This window comes from Panicum virgatum, chromosome 5N (genome assembly GCF_016808335.1).
Source record: "Panicum virgatum strain AP13 chromosome 5N, P.virgatum_v5, whole genome shotgun sequence".
Classification (NCBI taxonomy): Eukaryota; Viridiplantae; Streptophyta; class Magnoliopsida; order Poales; family Poaceae; genus Panicum; species Panicum virgatum.
Genome location: NC_053149.1, coordinates 32,667,929 through 32,676,636, shown reverse-complemented (window position 1 = coordinate 32,676,636; position 8,708 = coordinate 32,667,929). Strand labels below are relative to the sequence as shown.

General features: G+C 46.8%; 1 non-coding gene across 1 annotated transcript; it reads left to right on the top strand.

The window, feature by feature from the left end:
- Positions 1–6,392: 6,392 nt before the first annotated feature.
- On the top strand, positions 6,393–6,502 carry LOC120677133. Its single transcript, XR_005676196.1, has one exon. It is a non-coding gene; the product is annotated as a small nucleolar RNA R71 (small nucleolar RNA).
- The last annotated feature ends 2,206 nt before the right edge of the window (positions 6,503–8,708 follow it).

The following is an 8,708-nucleotide window of genomic DNA, read 5'->3' as shown; positions in this document are numbered from 1 at the left end:
GTCAGCTAGAGCTTAGGCAAGGTTAGGTGTCCTAGTGCTTCTATCCAAAGCTGAGGACAGGTTAGATCATGGTTAGGACTGCAGGTGCCAGGAAAATGAGATAGCGGGGAGAAGGTCCCGTACCGGAGTACATTCAGTCCCATTACCTCTTTGCATGAACTCCTACACCGAACCCGAACGTCGGGGAGTACGCTAAATGCAGCACCGCTGTTACACCGGACGAACAGGGCTGTCACCGCCTGCCGTCTACCCCAGTCACACCATGGAACACGGTCATATCCGAAGGATCCTGCATACCTGAGCACCACGCTCGTGTATGAAGTCACTACTCTAGTGCCCCCAGGTCTCCCACCCTTTGGATAGACGAGTAAAACACTAGAGCAAGCCCGAAAGCACAACGAATATCTATCCACACTCGGATCGTCTGGCCTAACCAAGACCGTAGCATAACTTATGAACGATCTAAGCATGGATTGATAAACTATTAAGATAGTAAAGCAACCATGGCAGAACTCTATATTATGAATAGAAGTCTGACAAGTCGGATACAAAGCCATACTAGGAGCCGAGGATTGCTCAACGACCCCGAGGACAACTTGCTCGCTAAAGAGAACTAGCCTAGCTCCACTACCTAGCTAAGAGAGCAAGAGTGAGGAGAGCCTTCTTGGAGAGAATGGAATGAAGTGTGTGTGTGTGTGTGTGTGCTGAGAGGGGGGGGTGAGAGGCCCTATTTATACTACTTGGAGGTCGGTTTCCCGCCAACGCATATATAGAAGGTGATCAGGTGCCTTGCCCGTGACTCCTCCTTGAGATGCACCTGGACGCGTTGCAGGCCAGGTTCGGCCGACCCTAGGGGTCGGCCGACCCCACCTGTCAGCCGTTTGTGCTGATCCTTTGCTAGGTGGTTGATTCGTTGGGTCTTATCCTTATCCTCTAGTGCATCTTGCGTGGAGGCCCTGTTTCCTCTGACATGTGGGCCCTCTTTGTAAGGGTGTGACGCCGGATGCGATATTCTGCGTAGTTATGTGGCGTCTGCTGCGTGTTTTTGTCTTATTCCGCTCATGCTCATCTGAAATGTACAAAACTCGAAAACAACTGTGGAGCGAGGTTAGTGATACAAATATGTGAGTAAGGCATGTAGTTTTCCTTTATTATTGAGTATAGTTGACGGGTGAAAATGGCACTTAAGCACCATCAACAACTCCCCCCAAGCTAGCTCTTTTGCTCGTCCCGAGCAATGTTTTAGACTTAGGTTGTTGATCAGGAGTTGCTACAATGTCGCATTCCTGACTTATGCCCAAGGCACAACCGAGTGTTCTTACCTTTATTCTGAATAAGTTGGCCTTGTTTGCACCTTTTACCTTACTCCTGTGGGGCTTATAGCATAATCCTCATCTTTGGCAGTTGAGGGTCAGAACGGCTTGTAGAGTACCACTTACCACTCCTTCGTTCAACCGTCAATCTGGAGGTTTTTATAAAGTTTTTGAAAAGAAATATTGTAGTTCCTCAGGTGATCTCTCGGATCGCTCAAATGTGTTTCATTCCTCACCAAGGCCTTTTTATGTGCCTTTGTTTTTCCATCCTACTTCTAATGGCTCTTTTTGGTGGATCTGTAGGTATGGAGGATATAATGGCAAACTTGCTTCTCATATTTCGCTAAGTTAAATACCGGATCCAAAGGAGAAACAAGTCATAAGCCTTGATCAAGATGTGCAAGTGTGTGGATATTTTTGGTGGATGGTGGATGAAACTCCTTTATATGATTTCTCTCTCCCTTGTAATATTTTTGGTATGGGCTATATTTTCTTTTTCTCCTTTTTTTTAACACACCTTGTGGGTGTGTGGCACACCTTCTTTGGGTATGCATCTTTTCTCTCTTTTTTTTTGATATGCCTTGTGGGCATGTGGCATACCTTCTTTGGGTATGCATCTTTTATTTCTTTTTGTATAGCCCATACATTATGATGATGTCTTTGGAGAGAGATAAACATGGCACAACATGGAGTTTTATTTGTGGATGAATGGGGGATGTACTTGCTATCTTCCAGGTGTAGAAGTATAGCATGTGAGTGGACGTGTACGTGATCTTGATCATGGGCGTATGAAGTGATTCTCACAAAGGGTCACGACAATTTGACAAAGCTCAATGAGAAGACAAGTTGCATATGTAGAAAAGGCTTTTCAAACATGTAACTCATATGGCTCTGGATAGGAATTGCATATCACTGAGGAACTTTATTCTATTTTTGTATTTTTTAAAAGAAATACTCCGGATATCAAGCATCACGCAGGAGAAGATCATAGCAACTCTTTTCAGCCATATCATAACCCACAACAACCTAGATCCGAATTTTGCTTTTTGCTACCCACAAGTTTCAAGCTTAAGGTTTGAACATCTAGCCACCAAACTCAGAACTTAGGGAGAGCACAAGGTTGTAATTAGGCATATGAAAGGAACTAATAGAGCAACTATTCATCATCTCAACAAGGAAAAACTACACATGCTTACTACACATACTGGAAAGCAAGTAAATATTTTTGGGTTTTTAAAGGTTTTGCCAATTTTTATTTGATTTTAGTTATGCAAATTTTTATGGATTTTCAGAATTTTGCAAATTTTTGTTTGGTTTCATGCAAGGTTTTGGAAAACGGTAAAGGTAGAGTTTGATACAAGGTACCTCTCATGGGGGTCCTCCCACCAAGCGCTTCAGGCTCACTGCTGCTGGTTGGGATTAAACCCAGCCCAACGGTGGTAGGCCCTCCACTCCTCCTGGGATTGCTGCTGTTGCTGCTCAAGATTGCGGATCCTCTTGCCTGTGTATCACTACCAGTTCTATGTTGACTCGATGTGCTGGCCCAGCGACTCATCGATGTTGGTGGTGCGCACGTTCAGCTCACCCATCTGCCGAGTCAGAGTGGCGAGGCCTCTGGACGAAGCTGTACGTCGCGGGGTCCGCTGGAACTGGAACTGGTGGACCGGTGCCCTGAGGCCTGCCGTGCCCACTCGGTGGAGCTGGCACCCTGCCATGACGAACCTCCAGTCTCACATTGCTGTGGTTGAGGCTGAGGTTGCTGCTGCATGAACTCCTCCCTTCTGGCCCTGCTTCTTGTAACCCTGCCAGGAAGACCAGAAACACTATGCCAGCGGCTCTCCTCTTGTGGAACAAGAGGGATGGTTAGCGAACGACAGTTATACAAATGATATCCCACTTTGGCAATGGGATTTCATTTTCATAACCAAGCGAAAAGAAAATCAAGGAGTCATCTGGACCTTTCTTGAGCGTGTGGCCTTGAACCAAGTACGCCTCATCGATCATAACACGGGGCTCCTCAATGAAAGGAACGGGGTTCCCGTCTAAGATTCTCATGTTTGATTTGATGCGGGTAACCAAAGAAGTGCATTCAATAGGACCCATCATCCGAAAATTTGCGAGCCATTGCTTAACCATTGCTTGTGCGGGGGAGATTCAGATCTTGTTGACCATGGCGTATAATATCATCAACTCGTCGTTGCGCACTGGTCGTGGATCATCTCTTGGAAAGAGAGTGATAGCCACCCACTTGTGCATCAAATGAAGAGTCGGATTTTGAATGTCATTGCATCGAGGTGCAAACTTGCCATGAACAACTTGACCTGAAATCAAACCCCAAAACTCATGTCGATCAAAACTGCGGCAAGCTTTTGCAAGGAAAACTGGCAAGCGCACGCTAAAACCAAGGAGGTGACTGAAATTTCTCAAATTAAAATAGCGTTCAACTCCAAAAAGTCGGAAAGAAACACCATCGTCCACCTCCTGAAGAGTGCAAAGAAACTGGATGGTGAGGAGACGAGAACCATTATCCTCAACGGGCACAAAACCATCCCATCCAACCGCATGCCAAACACGAGCAAAGTCAACGTCCATACCTGTTTTTTTGAGAAGGTCCGGATCGAAGGCTCTTGTATGACCAAAGCTTCGATTCTTGATCATGGCATAGGCTTGACGCTCGCGGTTGTCTTGCAAGTCGAGGTACGGTGCATCATCTTCATCTATTTCTATGTCCTCGGCTTGCGGTTCTTCAGCTTGCTCCTCTATTTGTTCCTCTTGTTCGTCTTGCTCATAGTCCATCGTGATCGGCATTGGTGTAGGTTCGGGAGCTCGACCCACCCCGTGAACAAGATGAACTTGACCCTGTCATCTTCTTGAGAGCTCCGGAAATTTTCCGCCCTGCACCTCTCATGCTTGCAACAAGAACGAACAAGAACGAACGAGAACAACTCGATTTGGGATACGTTAATGAAATGAAAATGAAACTCTTACCCGAAAGTTGTTCCTCCAATTATGTGATCAATCTTGCAGCAAAAAATTGAGAGAGAGAGTGTTCTTGCAATCAAACTTGAGCCAAAATCCAAAGGAAACCCGAGCAAGAATGTGTGAGAGGGAGTGAGAGTGGAGAGAGTGAGCATGAGTGCTCATCACCCCTCTCTCGGCCTCTATTTGAAGGAAACTAGGCGAGTGCACCCGAGGAGGAGCCACACACAACGGTCAGGAAGCCGTTGGAGAAGGTGAGGCCCAGGAGCCGTTGGCCCTAGGTCGGCCGACCTGTGGGGTCGGCCGGCCCCAGGGTGGGCCCCCTGGTGCCCCCCTTTGGCCAGGTGATTCCTCAACGGTCATAAACTTTGAAAATATGGTTCACGGCCAAAAGTTTGCTCGAAAAGATGTCCAAATTATTTTTTCCAAAGGATTTTAAAACTCAGAAAATATTTTTGGTCATTTTGTAAAAAGGGAAAAATGCTAGAAAAATTCCAGCATGTAGAAAACAATTTTGAAAATTTCAAACATGTAGTGGAGAAAAACAAATAAGGTGCAAAGAAAATGTTGAAAAGCGGATGAAACAAACATGAGATAAATACCAATTTACCTTTGGCAAGGGCGCGTCGTTTAAAGTCCGACGTGCAAGACTTTTCTCCATCGTTCTTACCATTCGTCGGCTCGTCCTGGAGAACTGGACGAGGCCGAACTCTTGACCTTCCGCCACACCTTCTTTTCCTTCTTCTTTCTTTTAGGTGCGGAGGGTTGTTGTTCTGGCTGGGGTTCTGGTGCACCCTAGAGTGTTTGCCCTTCACTATCTTGTTGGATCATGAAGCGCTGCTCTTCCTTCTTCTTGAACCTGAAAAACATATCCTCCCTTCTGACACAAAAATGGATTTCTCCCTTTCCAACATCGATCCTTGCCTTGGTAGACCTTAGAAACGGTCGCCCAAGTATGAGGTCGACTCTGAGGTCGCCCTCCATATCCATTACCACAAAATCGGCAAGGACGAAGGAGTCTTGTACTCGTACGAAAATGTGTTCGGCTATCCCTTCGGGATACCGAATGGTTGAATCTGCAAGCTGTACGAGCATAGTTGTTGGGGGAAGAGCAGGATATTCAAGTGCATCATATATTACCTTGGGCATTATATTCACGCTTGCCCCCAGATCGCATAGGCATCTCTCGAAGTGTTTGATGTAGATCGAGCAGCTAATCATGGGGACCCCTAGTTCCTCTTGCACCGCTGCCACCATGCCATCCCAAACGTCGTTCCTTGGGGTATAGTACCTCCCTGCATGGTTATTGCGTGGTGGCCTCCGGGACGAGTTACCCCATCCGGTAGACACCATGCTGACATTTTCAATGGGAGACTCGGGTTGCCCCGGGATCTTCCCGCTCTCAACAGCAGATAACGAAGCAGCAATTTGTGCAAGCTGGGTTTCGATCATTTTGTTGAAACTTAACTGGTTTTTAAGAGTTGAAGAAAAATTTTCAAGCTTGACATTTAAACTTTCCAGGGATTTGTCATTGGCCAAGAGCTTTTTATTTATATTTTTGTTGATTTTAACTTGGTCAAGAACAAGTTCTCTCAAGGGAGGTTGGTTTGAATTGAAATTCGAATTATAAGAAGGATTGTAGTTATTACCTCTCTGAAAAGGTGGACGTGGCCGGTTCCACCCCTGGCCTCCTTGTGGACGGTACCCGTTGTTGTTGTTGTTGAGGTAGGCGCAGTCTTCACGGGTTTCGGGGCAGTCATTCCCCGAGTGTCCATCATTACCACAGACTTCGCACATGAAGTGCGAACCCATGGCGTAAATGGGAGCATGGATCGGTTGTTTGCTCTCTTCCTCCATCTTCTTGATTAGGAGGTCCAGCTTCGCGGCAATCATATCCGTCTCTTTGACGGTATGCATGCCTTTGGTGCGGGGTTGGAGTCGTTCATTGCTCTACCCTAATTGGAGACCATCTTCTCGACCAATGCTTTGGATTTGGCTACGGTCAGGTCGAGGAAGGCTCCTCCAGCAGCGGCATCAATATTGGCTCGAGATGTCGTTGTGAGCCCATTGTAGAAGCTTTGCAGGACGAGCCACTCGTCAATGTCATGATGAGGACAGGCCAGGATGTATTCCTGTAGCCTCTCCCAAGCTTCTGGGATGGATTCCATCCCTGTCTGCTGGAAACTTGAAATCCTTTTCTTTATAAAACCACTGTTTCACCTTCCCCAGGAGGGAAAAGGGAAACATACGAAGCTTGACAACGTCGGCGGCGACACCCGTATGACAACGGTGTCGCAGAGCTCCAGAAAATTCTGCAAATGTGCATTTGCGTCCTTGTTCGGCTTGCCACAGAATGGGCTAGCCTGCACCATGTTTATGAGTCTTCATTTGAGCTCGAAGTTCACGTCCCCGACATTGATGTTGGGGCCAGTGGCCACATTGTCGGTGGAGGGGACGGAGAACTCGCGGAGAGTCTTTTCAGCCATAGCCTCAAGAACGAGTGGTGCTTCCTAAATGGGTTCCTGTGCCGGGAGGATAGCGAGAGGAGGAACGACGCGAGGTCGTGCCCTTCTCACGAGCCTCTCTGGATTGTCTGTGTAGTTTTCCGGCAGGGAGAAACCGGTCATACACTACCCCTGTCTTCTTTCAAATAAAAAAAGAAAAGAAGACATAAAGTGACATTAGCCTGAAAGAGTAAAGACAATATCCTGAGTACAAGGTCTAAGTTAATATCAGCACAATATCTTTGTTCACATGCCATCCCCGGCAATGGCGCCACAAATGCTTGTTGACATTTCTTACCGCAATAATTAGGAATGGTTAATCCTTAGCAACAGCGTCAGAAATGCCTGTTGGCAGTCCTTAGTGCAATCACTAGAAATGAGGGCGCCGAACCCATCTTAGCAACTACACCCAAGGGGTGCCACTCTCGTGGTATAATCAATACGATTACAGATGGATCCGCAAGCGCACGGATATACCATTGTAGCATTTCACCCGGAGAGTAAGGGTATCATCATTTATTTGTGTCCCAAAGGACGACAGCAGCAAAGGTATTGTACTCAACATTAATCATGACATTGTGCCTCAAGCAATAGGCAATGCTCTAACAGGGGTAAGTCCAAGTAAAGAATAAGCAAGGGTAATGTGATACAACACACATCCACACTCCAAGAGGAAGGAATAAAGGAGAGAAACTATAAAATAAAGAACTACTCTATCCAACGTCAAGTCAGCTGGAGCTTAGGCTAGGTTAGGTGTCCTAGTGCTTCTATCCAAAGCTGAGGTCATGTTAGATCATGGTTAGGACTGCAGGTGCCAGGAAAATGGGATAGCGTGGAGAAGGTCCCGTACCAGAGTACATCCAGTCCCGTTACCTCTTTGCATGAACTCCTACACAGAACCCGAATGTCAGGGAGTATGCTAAATGCAACACCGCTGTTACGCCGGACGGATAGGGCTGTGACCACCTGCCGTCTACCCCAGTCACACCGTGGAGCACGGTCATATCCGAAGGATCTCGAATACCCAAGCACCATGCTCGTGTATGAAGTCACTACTCTAGTGCCCCCAGGTCACCCACCCTTCGGATGGACTAGTAAAACACTAGAGCAAGCCCGAAAGCACAACGAACCTCTATCCGTACCCGGATCATCTGGCCTAACAAAGACCGTAGCATAACTTATGAATGATCTAAGCATGGATTGATAAACTATCAAGATAGTAAAGCAACCATGGCAGAACTCTATATTATGAATAGAAGTCTGACAAGTCGGATACAAAGCCATACCAGGAGCCGAGGATTGCTCAACGACCCCGAGAACGACTTGCTCGCTAAAGAGAACTAGCCTAGCTCCACTACCTAGCTAAGAGAGCAAGAGAGAGGAGAGCCTTCTTGGAGAGAATGGAATGAAGTGTGTGTGTGTGTTGAGAGGGGGGGGGAGAGGCCCTATTTATACTGCTTGAGATGTCGATTTCCCGCCAACGCATATATGGAAGGTGATCAGGTGCCTTGGCTGTGACTCCTCCTCGAGATGCACCTTCCTGTGACTCTCTTTAGTCGTTCGTGCTGATCCTTTGCTGGGTGGTTGATTTGTCGGATCTTATCCTTATCCTATAGTGCATCTTGCGTGGAGGCCTCGCTTCCTCTGACATGTGGGCCCACTTTGTAAGGGTGTGACGCCGGATGCGATATTCTGCGTAGTTATGTGGCGTCTGCTATGTGTTTTCGTCTTATTTTGTTCTTGCTCATCTGAAATGTACAAAACTCGAAAACAACTGTGGAGAGAGGTTAGTGATACAAATATGAGAGTAAGGCATGTAGTTTTCCTTTATTATTGAGTATAGTTGACGGGTGAAAATGGCACTTAAGCACCGTCAACAGGTGTCTTGTTGATGAAGACTCAATGTTGTCAC